Source organism: Strix aluco, chromosome Z, assembly GCF_031877795.1.
Source record: "Strix aluco isolate bStrAlu1 chromosome Z, bStrAlu1.hap1, whole genome shotgun sequence".
In the NCBI taxonomy this organism is placed as follows: Eukaryota; Metazoa; Chordata; class Aves; order Strigiformes; family Strigidae; genus Strix; species Strix aluco.
Window position 1 is genome coordinate 6,770,088 of NC_133971.1, and position 15,378 is coordinate 6,785,465.

Sequence of the window (15,378 nt, forward strand, 5' to 3'; positions counted from 1 at the left end):
AATACAGAGAATGAAGTGTCCATCCCCAGTCAGAAAAAGCGATGCCAAGAGTCACACAGGAAAGGAAATTATTTATTTAAAGGTACACTAACAAGGTCTCTAAGGCCTGAGATGAAATTCATCTGATATCTTAATACTGGGCTTCCCACGCATCTATCTTCACACATTAGTATTTCACTCAAGTGATGTGGAACAGCAAAAAATGAAGATTCTGTTTAGACATCATTCTTAAAAGTTCTGTTGCTAGTGTAAGGGATGGGTCTGTTAGCAGAACCAATAAAACTTCCATACCATTTGTACACCTGTGGTAAAACATGACATCAATAAAAACAAACAGATATAAACAAAATACAACACAGAAGAATGTTCTGTATTTCATAATAAAATGCAAAATACAGTTGTCAAGCTTTACCACATTTTATAGTGCATCTTTAAACAAAGAATTTTACAAGAGAGCAAAAAATGAAAACACCTTTTCTCCCAGCTTTTACTTCCTCCATTGTGCTCAGTGACCTTTTGAGAGGAGTATTAGCTATAATAGATGTTTAGAAATTGCCTCACAAAGCAGAGCTCAGCCTTGCTTGAGATCTCCAAGCACTCAACTGTTCCAATCCATCAGCAAAAGCTTGAGGATTCTTGGCTGTACATAATGGCTTCAAGAAGAACAAACCTTCTTCACGAAAATTAGTCTGACCTACACAGCATATACAAACATCACTGCAAACAAAAATACTGTACCTTACTGCTTTCTTAAAACCTGTTTGTAAAGAAAAAAAAAAAAAAAAAAACCCAAACAAAAAAACCCCACACCAAACCTCTCTTCCACACATCTCCCAACAACACAAGCCTTCCACAGAGTTCAGTGTAGTATTGAGTAAACAGATAAACCACACACATCTACAGCATGAGTACAGCAAAAAATAACAACTATTCAGCAACTAGCAACTACTAATGAAAGAAAAAAATACAGAAACTAAAGCAGAGCATATTCCTTATTAATTTACTATAAGGTGAGTGCATACATCTCATCCAGTCTAAAGGCAAAACTTATAACCTATGTATACCAATATAGTTCCAAAATAAGAATTTCAGTGGGAGGAAGTTGGACATCCTGCTTGAACACCTGAAGTTAGCTGTATGTTCACAGGATTCACAAGTAACTTTGTTCAACATCTTTAAAAGATATATCACCCTCTCCTTCAAGAACTGAAGTAAACTAAAACACCCTCTTTATTACTAACCTATCTCAATTCACCTGCCTGCTTACTATATTCCGTCATCACCCAGTCAGCTTTCAACATGCCAAGCGTACATCACTCTTCACAGAGCAAGTACTGGTGTGTAAAAGGTGATCGTGTTCCTACCAGACTTTCTGCCCCTGGGCTTTTGTTTGTGGGGAAAACGCTGTGCACTGCCAAAGTCTGAGGGGCACACAAAGAGCAGATTTGCCAAAGTATATTCTCCAGCTCACTTTCCCCAAATTCACACTTAAACACACACACCCCCCTTACAAATATTTCAATTCAGCTACCAATGCATGTTCTCTCCAGGAAGGCAGAAGACCAACAACACACCTCCAAGAAATTTGATTGAATCTACACTTTAGTCATTTCCACAGGAGAAGATACACACAAATTGCAGACTTTCTGTAGCATCAAGGGGGCAACAAGTTAGGCTCCCCATTGCCTCTGCTGACATCATTATCTCCCAAACACTAAATGTGGATTCTAAAAGAGAAAAAAATTATGTACGTTTCAACCTAATATTTAAATAATGCTTTAAAAGGCCAATTATTCAACAGGATAATTCCTTGTCATAACCACCACACAAGCAAAATTCCAGCCAACAGTCCTGCATGTACTTGTCTAAGAAGCTACCTTTATACATTCAAAAAGTAGTCCCACTAGAAATATTATTAGTAAATTTTTAAACGAATGCCAAACCATTTCTCTGTTGTGGCTATTGTCTCAAATAATCCATTAACACTACGCCTACAACTAAAGCATAAACAGTTACAGCTATTTTAAGTACTCCGGGCCAGACACTCAGCCAGAACAAAATAACTGCAGATGTACCGACAAAGGGGTCTGAAAAATACATGCCAACTTGAGACCTGAACTTCCACAGAACTGGTCACACAAGCTTGTAGAAGCTGGTACTGCTTTTTAAGATTTTACTAACATCCCCATCCCCAAATCATAATTTCCTTATGAAAGACCACCAAAAATTCAAAGGATGAGGGAGACTTAAAACTTTAACGAGTTAGTTTCACTTTCACATCTTTGGGTGGAAAGGTAGGGACACTGGTAAAAACTGTCTTAACGCTCGAAATGGTTAAAACAGCCACCTGAATTTTGGCACTCTCTTTATTTAACAGTCCAGCCGCTGCTGAAGCTTATTAAAAAAAAAAAATAATCACTGCATAAACCCAGAGTATTTTATAACTATCCAACAAACTAAATTACTGATATCAGACCCTCACTACTGCAGTCTAAAAACCACCTCCGAGTCTATTAGACCAGAGGAGTACCTTGGAGTGCAGTTCAATCTTCAGCAACATTGTCTCTGCATGCTCCTCCCATTCACTGTCTCAATATAATGAGAGCAATCAGTACTTTCTTCCTCCTTTAATTATGATAAAGAAAAGCTGCAGAGAAACTGATTGATTAGGGCCGTAAGAAAGACAGTGTTTTTCTCTCTATGGGCACAGGAGGTCACACCACATACCAGCACCTCACCGCGTTAGAGCCAAGGATATGAGACAAGCTTGCAGGTGGGAACAGTTGAGTCCCACCCCAAATTTGTGAATCAGAGGCTTTATTGAGGCCTTCGAACAGTTGAGGATTGAGCTGTTTATCTTTAGCACTTTGTCCCTTTGGTCTTTGGCTTCCATGATCTTTATTAGGCAATGTTTCTTTCTAAGGAGAAATCAGCTGTTGGCTGGTGTGCAATTGACTGGAGTCTACTCTCTGAACAAACAGCGTACACAGTTGCTTCTGAATAAACAAGACACTTTTAAAATTGGTTTACAAAGAATTTTATATGTTGTTTTGGATAGCACTAGGCATAGACCAAAAGCCAAATCTTTTAGGCTGCTCCAACACAGCATCATTGATAATATTTTGAACTTCAGCACTTTATTTTATTCCATGCAGACTAATGGCTTTTTTTCAAATGGCTTCAGCTGCAGGTGTTCCAAACTTCAGCAGCTATACATGGAAGGCTACTTACAGATCAGAAAGAGCTACTATGTCTTTCCAATTGAGCAATTAAGTTAAGTGCTTTCTTGCTGAGAAAAACAGGGAGCTATCTACAGCGAGTTCAGAAGAGAAGACCAGGACATACAGCACACTGCTATTAAAAGTCTATAATTTGATCCCTTCTCTCATTGGCTTGACCACAGCATACACTAAAAATCAGAATGTAATAATCAGAAGAAAGTGAATCGTTAACATATAATCAGAGAACAGGTATGATTCAGGACATGCTATATATATATATGTATAAGTGGATTATCGGAGATTTAAACCAGTCAAAAACCCCACATATTGCTTTTAGATTAAAACTAGCTATTACCACATTTTCTAACACAAGGAAATAAGATAATGTCTATATTTATGAACATTTCTAGAGATAGATTTCATATAAATTGATATTCTCTCATGTTAATTTAAAATTCCATTAACTCCAATACTTCAAGAGGAAGAGCATTAAAATATCTGACAAAAACTTCAACTACGACTCTGTTAATCTAAGAACTACTACTGACCTAATAAGGACTTCCTCTTTTTTCTTTTCCTTTTGCATGAACATGACTGGGGCAACAAACATGAAGAAAACAATGCAGCATCCTTCCTGTCGCATCTCACAATAAGCCACCCATTCCCTTGGCTACAATATTTGTTTGACACTGAAGAAATGTTCAGTAATAACCTTCAGCTGTTAACTTAAAGATACATCTGAAGACCAAAGAAGATAAAAATTTTGAAAGAGCTTTGTTTCCTAATAAAACTTAGGGGGCTAACACATTTTTATATTACATGCAACCTATATTGGATCTAGTTGTTCTTTTGTTTAACTTCATTCTATATTAAAAGAAGGATCACAATTTTGTCAACAATGCAACTTTGTGTTGCAGATAATGGAAACGAATAAAAAATTGGCACTGGATATGAAGAAATGACTGAATGACTCTATAACTTTGTGCAGACGGGTGAATGGCCCATTTTAAAAATTCAGTCCTGCATCACAACATTCGATCACGAGACTGACTTCAAGACAGCTGCAATCAGTATTTGGTCCTTGTGGACCAAACTGCAGAAGCAAGGCTCACATGGCTCACATTCGCACTGCTTTGCTTCCCACTGTTTCGTAGCAGCCACAAAAGGATTGGAAACACGCACATACTTTTTGTGCAATTGTCCAAAAAACAGCAGTCTTGAGCTTGTCAGACTCCATGGGCCAATAGGATATGCAAGACTTGCCACAAAAGATCTGGAATCAACGATAAGAAACAACCCTTGTCAGACTTATTTACTACAGTCACCAGCTGAAAAATGAGGAGAAACAGAAGGAAGCAGACAGTCAACAACCTTTATAGTAGGAATCTTACTAACAAGCTTTGATCTTAATTGTAGCCTGGAGGCAAAGCCCACCCTGGTGTCTTTCATCCTCTTGAAGTCTCAGACCTAACCCACTACCAACTCCAGGCACCCAGGCTTGCCAAGCTTACTTATAAGCATCTATATTAAGAGACAGTTTAAGCTGTAACAATGTTTAAAAAAAAAAAAAAAGGCCTTCATATATTAAAACAAACACTCAAGGGGGCAATTATACTAGTATATACTAGCAAGTAAAGGAGTATCTGGATAGATTTCCAAAAGGGACAAACCTTTCTTTTTCACCTTTTTTCTACGAATTCTTCCCAACACTTATAGTTTAGTGTGCACACGCTGTCAAATCCTTACTTTCCAAAATCTGTATCAGAAAAATCCTAAGGTTTCCCTGGATAAATCAGGATACACTAACTGAATGTTATAAACCTGTAAAACATAAAATTAAGTCATACAACTAAAATGTTTCCTGATTAAAAAGTTAAGTTTAGTACTGATGTTACTAAAACTGTGTCTAGAACTGAGCAAGGATCAAAGATGACCACCAAACCTGCTTCAAGTGGGCAGATCTGGGATGCAAAATCAGCAGGCGAGCATTAGAGACCCAGACTCACTACCTTTGTTGCCTCTGGGAGATGCAAGCCCCAACAAATATTTTATAACTCTACTTTGGCAGTAGGTCAGCCTGGCTTTCCAAGGCCCCACCAAAGCCAATGGTGGCACGGAGCCACACCTGTTTTGCCTTCCCTTGAAACCTTAGACTATTTATTTGGAAAGATAATTCACTTTCTCAAAAAAAACAAAAAACCAAAAAAATGCCACAAACAAAAAAACTGTCTAAATATATATCGATTTCCCCATAATCTCTCTGAAAAGACAGCACTAGAATAATTATATGTTTTGCAGATAAAAAACAGAAAAAGGAAACAAATCTGTACAATTCTGCCAGAGGCAACTTTTGAGCCTGCCATATACAATCAGTAAGAACCAAGCTTCAGGAATTCCTAGTATCTCCAGTTTTCAATAACTTAATCTTCAGTTTACAGTAACTTAGTATGGTAAAGTTGAGGAATTAAAAAAAAAAAAAAAGCAGCATGTTTTAACCACCCTTCACCCATCCAAAACTACACTGATACATATGTCTTTTTGATGTATATTTGGATAACACAGTAGTCTGGTTGAGGTATCATCTGTTTTCCAAAACACTGCCTTCTTTAGGATTATCAGGATATTCAACACAAAACAAATGTGTCCTACAGATTTCCTTTATTTTCTATTTTTTAGTCCCCATATAGACCTATTGCTATCCCACTCAGTTTGACACGTTTCTCTAAATGTTTGACTTATCATCATTGAACAATGGATTCCACTAAACAGTCTGCCTTTTATTTTAAATTTGAAGTCAGATAAATTCAGTACTATTGAATCCACAATAGCTCCACAGGCAAGAGTAAGAAATCTGAAACAAGGATAAACGAAACAAAGAAATCAGTGTCAGCTAGATATGGATGGATGTAATCCTATATGTAAGATTTATGAAGAGCTTTGAAAAATTGAGCTCAGTAACCTGGAAAAACAAGTTTCACCAAATGTAGCTGCCTCAGTGGGACAAGAGCAGGTATAAATATGAAGGCTTACATATCTTCCTCTCCTCCCACCTCTACACCCAAGACTTTTCAAAGAGATGGATTATTTTAATTTCACGTCCCTGTCAAATTAATAATAAAAAATAGGCCTAGACGCCAAACCGCTTTATCTTGCTAAACAGTTTCCTAAGGCATTTTCTTTGAAGAAAATTCCTGCATTACCCCGTCTTCACTTAACAAAAGTTTCATTATGTTTTTCTTTCTATTTGCTATTTATCTGCTGGAAAAGGCAACACTGATCTCCCAGAAAACAAAGAGCTTACACTACTTTATTAATTTAAACATTGTAATTAATTTTGTTTCATCTGGCCCCCACAGAAGAATAATTCACAAGACATTTTCAGTGAACTGGGATATTCACTTTCAATGCACTTAAATTTCAATTTTGCAGCTCTTTATTCAGGCATGTTTACCACTTTGCATTGAAAATTAATTACTTTTTTGATGGATTAGGCTGAGCAATCAGAATTTGAAGATAAGGCAAAGAGACATCCATCCATATCCATCCATGCTGAACATTGATTTCAGCTGTTTCCACAGGTGGGCACAAGTTCAGTTTTGGTTCTTTAATCTGCCTTGAATGCCAAGCCATGAGAGTCAACATACCCGGTGACATGACAGGTACACACACATAGGATTATATGATGCCTGCGCCCCATGGTATAGCACCTACAAAAGAGGCAAGAAACTCAAAGAAAAGCGAGGCACCAGTTCAGCTTAGACTTTGTGATAATGCACATTGGACAAACCAAAACAGGAGAAGCACCAGCCCATATCCAAGAACAACTGACATGCCAGTATTTTAGCAAGGAGAGGGCCCAGTGCACAAATCCCACAGCCTCACCAAGTTCCGAACAAGCAAGCAGCTTTAGTTTAAAAAAAACAGTTAAAATAAATAAGGACACAGTTCTACTAAACAGATAGCAACTGAATCTACCCTCTAATGACTCTACAACCTAGGCAATCACATATCTATTAGCTTGTGCTCAATCAGCACTACATCTACAAACCACATTTATAAAGAAAAGATGACATTAAGAGCTTCGCAAGAGTCACTTGTAGTTTTTACATCTTAAATTCTATGCATAAAAATACAAAGTTTTTCAAGACATATCAGCTCACTGCTTTTCTAAGTAGCTTTCCTGACTCTCACGTGGTAATTTTTTCTTTTCTTACTATCAGCTAGGCAAAAAAAAAACCAAAAAAAACCACAAAACCTACTCTCAAAAATTAAACCCTTACCCAAGATACTTGATGCCAAGCAGGGGGTCTACTTAAGGAAGCCAACTTTTCAATATTAGTTTTCCCTCACAACTGCTAAAGAATGTTAACTTGCACTGTGAAAAGAAATTTGCAGACTAATATGAGGACACAGCAGGGGCATACTAGTGGAAAAACGCCACCGGGACTTGAACTGAGAGGGTAATTAGGTACTCATTTGGAAAATACAGCACAAAAGTGCTTTGATACTGCACCAGTTCGACACAGTTTTGAGATCTTAAAGTGTAAATCATTACAAGGCAAATATGTGGAGCATCAGTGTGGAGGTCTCAAAAGTGTTAAGATTGTAAGTACCTGCTTTCCCAGATAAGTTAAATGAGTCCTTATGACATTAAAAAAATGGGGGGGGGGGGGGGGTGGGGGTGGGGGGGTGGAAGCAGAAATCAAAACAAAACAAAAAGGGAAAAATATTTTTAAAGTAATTCTCAATTAAGCTTAGGCTTCACTGCATGTTGGGTCATGCTTCACCTTCATGTTGCTGGACTTTCTGGTTCCCAACTGCAGAAGCCAAACCAACCACTGTTGCACACCACTATCTGAAATAAAACAGCAAACAAATACAACGACTCTGAAACAACACAGGTACATGAGCATAAGAAAAAAAAAACGCAGCCCTTTGTCCAGACAAGTCAATTCCCCACAGCTCCAACAAAGTTTCAGTAGAATTTTAGATACAGTATCTTCCTCCTTTTCAGTGTTACAAGTACGCTTACTTTTTTGCATCATCAAGGACCAAAATTACAACACAAACCTCACATGAACAGTATATACTAAAATATTCCTCCTCTACCTCATTATTTAAAGAAGAGGGGGAAAAAAAAAAAAAAAAAAAAAAAAGAACATCTAGTTCTAGGACGGTTAAGGTTAATAGAACAAATCCCTGGAACCGACAAGGTTAAAGAAAGATTATAAAATAAAACACACAGTTTTCATCTATACACTTTCCTGACCAAGGCAGAGGGGAAAAAAAAAAAACCAACCACCTTCTCTCTAACATTGCCTTCAGGAGATTATGAAATGTAAGTCAAGTAGGTCTATTACCAAGACACACACAAGAATGCTTCAGCTAGTTCTTTGTCTCTTATCTCCAAAAATAATTATCCTCTACGACAGCAATGCCTGGCTTTCACTTAAATTAACATTTCTGCCCAATCTCCGTTATGCCTATGGCCACTGTGTGCTGTACTCTGTAAATTAATGTTAAGTTTCACAGCTGGAGAAATTTAATATAAGCCCACACAATACAGTTTGCTGCCTCCAACTACTGTCTAAGCTTCCCTCATTGGCTCAGTCAACACAAATGTCTCCTCAGGTTTTTGTGAAGTTTTCACCATAAGCTTGACACAGCTGACAGCATTTGGAAAGCCCCATGCTCCCTCTTTCCTGTCCAGCTACTGTGCTGAAAAGGGTGGCCTCTAAGATCCTTTTGTAGACCTGTAAACAAACAATCCCTTTCATAATCATCTGAATCATTTTTTTAAAAAACAAATGCAGCCTGTGATAGGATATATAGCCTCAGTCTTCCTCTAATTGCATTAATTTTTCCATCCCAAGATAGCAAGAAATTTGGCTGATGTCTAGGTCAAGAACACAAAAGTTCTCAGTCTCTGCACTCTTAAAATCACATAAGATCAATCTCCCTTTTTTACTATTTATTTTACAATCTCTGCTCTATCTGCTCTGTTGGAGGACACCCCTTTCCACAAAACTCACTTAGAAGCTTGAAAAGCAAGACGCAGAACTATTTCAACAGTTTTCCAAACTTTGGAAATTTGGACTATTTAATCAAGTAATTCATTTGTGAAATCACTAGTATGCCTCAGAAGACAGTAACGTCAGAGGCCCTTGCTTAGGCACACACATAGTGAAAATTTTTTCAGCCTGGAACTTCTCCTTTAAGATACATTCTTTATGTTGATCAGATTTGACTGTGACTGATTAGCAAACAGTAATTTGTTTAGTAATTCTCTTCTAAATTTCTCCTTAGCTTTAGCTTGTGACAACATGGTACCATACATAATCCAGTAAATCTTTTATATCTTCACATATCTTGGACAGCAGTCCTTATTATTACATTATCTGATACTAAATTCCACTAATAATCTTAAAATTCACAGGAGCCTTTTGCCACCCTTTCTTTTTTTCATCGCATGTATAGAGACAAAGGAGGTGGAGAATACTAAAATCCACAAAGACATCCTGATTACAATCAGTAGGTGGTGAAGGCCACTGTTTCTTAACCCAGGAAAGAGACACAGCTCAAGTCAGAAGAGGGACCAGGGATGGAACTAGAGCAAACTCTTCTTTTGGTGCAAAAATTTTCATTTCATGAACCATTGGTATTTTACAATAGCTTTCTAAATTTTTATTATTTGTTATGATCTGGATTAACTTCACAAAATAACTTAAATCTGTATGCACATTATTTCATACGTTCCCCACAATAACAGCAAGCACTACACACTTTTTGCCAAATATAACAGTGAAGAAATCACAGCTGCATCCTATTAACCTTGAAGACATAAATAATGGTTTGAAACCTTGAAAATCTCACCCTAAACTCCTGGCGATTCCACCTACTCTTCAAGGATGTGTAGTGCTTTTACAGTTGGGGCTCCTGAGCTCTAACATGGCCCCTTAAAAACATTCTACACCTACTGCTAAGCCCCAGGCGACAAGAGGTAAGGATTAAAATTTCTCATCTTCAAGTGGCACTGAAAGATAACAAGGACATCAGAAATAGGCATTGAGACAAAACAGCAAGTGACCCTGTAAGGCTCATCGCACATTCTTAATCATGTATACATGTCATATAGTGAAGCCAACATGCAGCATAATAAACCATTTGAATTATCTCATCCATACTGAAATGGAAGTTTATTGGGCAAAACAGACCACTGTAAGCTATCCAGCATTACTTCAAACCTGCTGGCAAGACAAGACATGAGCAGCAGCACTGGGATTGTGTATGTCAGAAGAGGGCTAAGGTCACCAGTGTTACGTACAGCGTAACTATTTCTACAGCAAGGCCATGACACCATTTTTTCTTTTTTACACCAAGCTGCAGTGCCTTGCTAAGTTGTGCAGTAACCCTGGCATCAGCCCATCAGTTGTATATGACTTTACAGATTCTTTTTTTTCTTTTAAAATAATACTTAATGGAAAAGCTTTGTTTTGCAAGTTATAAGTAATACCTTAGATGTACTGGTTTTAGTCCAGATAAATGCTTGAAATCAATGGAATTCAAATGCTGAGGCAATTTTGAAAATCCTTTATACACCTTTGCATTTAAAATTTGTGTTTGTGTTTAAAATCTAACTCGCCTGGTTTAGTTTTATGTATTTCACCAACCGATACATTAGAACCATCTTGTAGAGCCAATATGCTGCTATTCTGCTTATTTCACTATCAATCAAAATAACCCTGAAGTGCCCTGTAATGCCACAGCTTCATGTAGCAAATCATTCTAAACATTCCATATATATGCTCAACATTTTTGACTGTTGTTAAAGTAATAGGCAAGTGATTTCTCTCTGCAGTCTGGACAATGTAGCCACCATCATGTGATCCAACAAAGGCACCCCAGAGTATAAACTCAGTATCTGTGTGTCTCACATCAAGTATAGCATAATAGCTGGCATATTCACTCCTTCAAGACTCTAATCAACTCTATAAAACAGCCTACACAATTCACAGAGTTTTATCATTCTGATAGAGGACTGCAATTCACATGAAACCTGCCATGGAAAGCAGAAATTTTAAGGTATAGGAATTCCCATCATTATATGAACATGATTGTATGTCACCTGACACAGTAATTTTGTATAAAATGTATGGGTACAATACTAGGTTAAAGCCCTCCTCCCAAACACCTCTGATGTGAGGACCGAGTATTAATTCTTGCTTGGAATAGCTGCAACCTCCAAGTGTTTTACAGCTATTGTGGTTTATCCTACTACAGTGAATACAGTGTGCACTTTTGCCAGGTAACCGAGGGAGGCAGGAAACAGGAAGAAAGAGGAGCCATACCTAAGTGTAGATAGCTTTCTTGCAGAACGGTATTAGCAAACAAAATGCCATGTTCTAATACCACTGCCAGCATACAGAATGCTACCTACTCGCTACGTTTGCCTGAATAATGCATATCCCTCATGTTCCGCCGCCTCCTTATTCCAGTGGGAGAGCTAAATGAATTTGTAGCTGTAGCAACTATGCAAATAAGTTTTTATGCATTCATGCTTCCAGTGGAAGATACTAGGAACAACAGAAGTGGATATGACGTTAAAGCCAAAGAAGAGCATTATTAGCTTTTGCCAATCATTCAAACTAGCATATCTCAAAAAAAACAACTGCATTTATATCTTATTTGCAACTTCTTTTTACCTCAGATATACACATGCACATTTCTTATGCACAAAAACATTTTTATACAGATGTACCTGTCATGTCAGTCACCCACCTGCGATATTTTTAAACTATCTCCTCCAATCCTTCTACTACATACAAAAGCTAAGAGACACAGGCAAAGCTAAATAATTAGCCTCCCACGTGCAATTGACATTGTTTTGTTATAATTCCTCCTGCATTTGAAATCAACCCAGAATTCTATCTCTGAAGCCACCTTTTTTACCTTTCATTATACACACATTCATTGGTATGCTCTACTGCTTGAACAGTCAACAGTATGCGATCTCTTCACTGGCAAATCACATTGCTAAAACATTTCTTAATACATATGTACTACGAAGCACAGCCAATACCATTAAGCCTCCTTTAAAAAAAAAACAAACAAACAAAACAGCAACACAGAACACCAGTATTCGTCATATGGTTTTATTTACCTATTTGAATATTGTTACAATTGTTTAAACTTCTGATTTGAGATTTCAACATACCAGAGTGCATATTCAGTCAATTCCTCTAGACACCACCAACCCAGCTATCTCAGCCACTTGTCAATTTCCATGACAATACATTAATCAGGAGAAAAAAATATAAGGGAAACTGGAGTACCACCATCTGAAATCTTGTGTTTCAATCAACAGCCTATGTGTATTACAGATGCAACCCAAAAGACATTGTCATGCTAGGTACGCTGTCTTTTAAATGATGCCACTAAGGCTCTCACAAGATCATGAATGATCAAATGGCATTTTTCCCCACAAGAGCAAAACATGCAGCTGAAAGCATTTTCATACAGCATGTAATCAGTGAAAATTTTTCTTCAAATAGTTGAGACTGTTGGAAACTTCACTTGAAAATTAAATTGCTAGGGTAAACAAAAAGCATTTTTGCAAAAATCTGCGATGGATTTCATACGTGAGCTTATCTATCAAAGTAGATAGAAAAATTATTTTATAGGACATGTTTGCAAACAAGACTTCTGACCTAGAGAAAGCTAGCCGACCACCTGGAAGCAGGTTTGACTACAGTGCGACCAAGAACTGACAGCTGCAGTCTCCTCTGCAGTTACAGAAATAATTTTTCAATTTCATAAGTAATCCACATTGAGAAACTAAAAGTGAAACCAAAAAGGAAAGCCATACCAGCTTTCTTTTTCCATCTGAGACACACATAAATAAGTTCAAAAGTATTACTACCTCTAAAATCCAGGGTCATGGTAACCATGAGAGTTTGAACTGTTCATCAGTTATAATCATAGCTTCTTTCATTTTAGAAATCTACCTTAATGTGACATCAATCAAACACTTTTAACATCAGGTTATACTAGATTATAAGGCTGTTTTTAGAACTGTCTTTCTGCATTTTAATTGAATTCCAATCTTCATCCAAAACTTCAGCATGTGAATAAAAGAAATTGATCCACTGAATGTAATTCACTAACAAAAGAGGAATAAGAAGTATGAACACATTATGAAAAATGACCACGCATCTTGCTGAATACCTATTAAATCAATGGATAAATCTGCAAATTAATGAACCTTCATAATTACTACTTACACAATCTCAAGAAAAATAAGAACAAATCTAAAATCAATATAATGTCTGAAATCCACAGGACAGAAAAACTAGGTATACAGGAAAACCCAACTTAAATTCTACATCTGCTTATGTTGAAAAACTTTGAAGTCAATTTGGTGATTATGAATCTGAAACTACAGTTTTACAGACAATTCAAAATTGTAGTTACCAAATTCACTACTGCAAATGAAGTTGGTCTTTAGAAAATACTAACAGCATTATGAGTGGATTGTGTATGTTTGTTTCAGATGCTTTAGAGTACTTTCCTGTAGTAGAATATTGCCTTGATTCCACTATACAAACATGTTTTATACACATACTGTCATTACCCTGCAGCCTCCTACAGCAACTTCTGGAATCATGTCAAATGTTACCCCAACTTCTTCTGGTAGAATGAAAAATTCATTTCCCCTCACCAAGGGAAAAAGCAAAACCTGTTTCGCACTCAACCGACAAGCAAAAACAATTTGGCCCTAGTGCTGAAAGATACAGAATGATGGAGACCTCAAAACAAAGCCATCATCTTTGAAAGGGTTAATGCTTTCCAAGTTCTGTAAGATAAAGTGTACTTATAAAAGGAGGAACAGATTGTTCATAGAACTTCAAAACAGAAGTTTGTCGTGACAGCAATACCTAGGTACCTCACTCTAAATGCTAAATAATGACGATTAAGTTCTTCCACAGAACTGGTCAAAATGCATGTAGCCTTCACTTTACTGATGTCCCTCACAGGATCAAAGGTATTTCCTTAAAAAAATAATAATCTCCTGGTTTAAAAAACAAGTGCCACATTTTTTTCATGGCTAAGCCAAAATGGAAGTCCTATCCTTTTTGTAGGGCTTGATGGTAGAGCAGGCACTGTGAAAACCACCCGCTTAAACGCAAGAGTCACTGCAGATATTAGTTGTACAGGTTTTTCTTATATGCAAGTGTAAGAGGCCAGCCATGCAGAACATTTAGCTCTTTTAATAATTTTGTGTCTTTAGTTACAGTAAAATATACTGCAGTCACAAAAAGGAAGTATAGTACCTTTACTCAAGCATTTTCAACTTGACTTGATAAGTGCAAGTACAGAAAAGGAAAGATGAAAACCTCTACATGGAGAGAATACAGGACAAGAGCAAAAATATAGACCAGACCGGAGCAGAAAGACCAGGCTCTGCTCGCCCCACTCCCTCTCTTCAACGACCTCCGGAAGGGAAGCCAGTCGGGATTTTCCCTAAGGAAGAACAGGACCTTGACTTTACAAAAAAAAGCAACTTATTAAAAGATAGCTTCGTTAAGGCGTTCTTTAAGTTCTCTACGTTTCACTAGCAAGCGGCTCGCACCCGCGTCTCCGCCCGCGGGGTCCGGAGGGCAGAGCACCCCCCGGGGACGGGGCCGCCACCCCCCACGCCGTGCCCAGGGGCCCCCTCTCTCCGACAACCGGCCCGCTCCTGCCCTGCGGGAAACCGCGGGACACAGGGGCCCGGGCGCCACCCGATGAAAACCGACAGCCCGAATTAAAAAAACACACAGTCAAGCGAAAAGAAAACCCAGAACACCCCACTTTTGGCGAACAAGCGAGGACCGAAAGGCCGAGCTGCCCTGGGCCTAGCGCCGGCGACACCGTGGCCGTTACGTGGCCGGGGGAGCGGGGCCGGGCCCCGCTGCCCGCTCCGAGAGGCCTGCGGCTGACGCAGGGTCAGCTAAGGGGACGGGGACGGGCCCGCTCGCCCGGTAGTAGCTGACGGTCTCGCCAGCCCCAGCCCCACCGGCAGCCGCCCCCCTCACGGCGAAGGGGGCGGGGCACCGCGACCAACCTACCTCCGCCTCCGCGCCGCCACCCGCCGCTTCCGCCTGCGCGAAAAGGCCGC

General features: G+C 38.5%; 1 protein-coding gene across 2 annotated transcripts in view; it reads right to left on the reverse strand.

The window, feature by feature from the left end:
- Nucleotides 1-15,370, reverse strand: part of XRCC4 (X-ray repair cross complementing 4) — a 184,603-nt gene extending 169,233 nt beyond the window's left edge. For both annotated transcript variants that reach the window (XM_074812162.1, XM_074812161.1), the window contains exon 1: nt 15,329-15,370. The gene's annotated coding sequence lies outside the window, so the exon portion shown is untranslated. The remainder of the gene's footprint in view (nt 1-15,328) is intronic.
- Between the last annotated feature and the right edge of the window lie 8 nt (nt 15,371-15,378).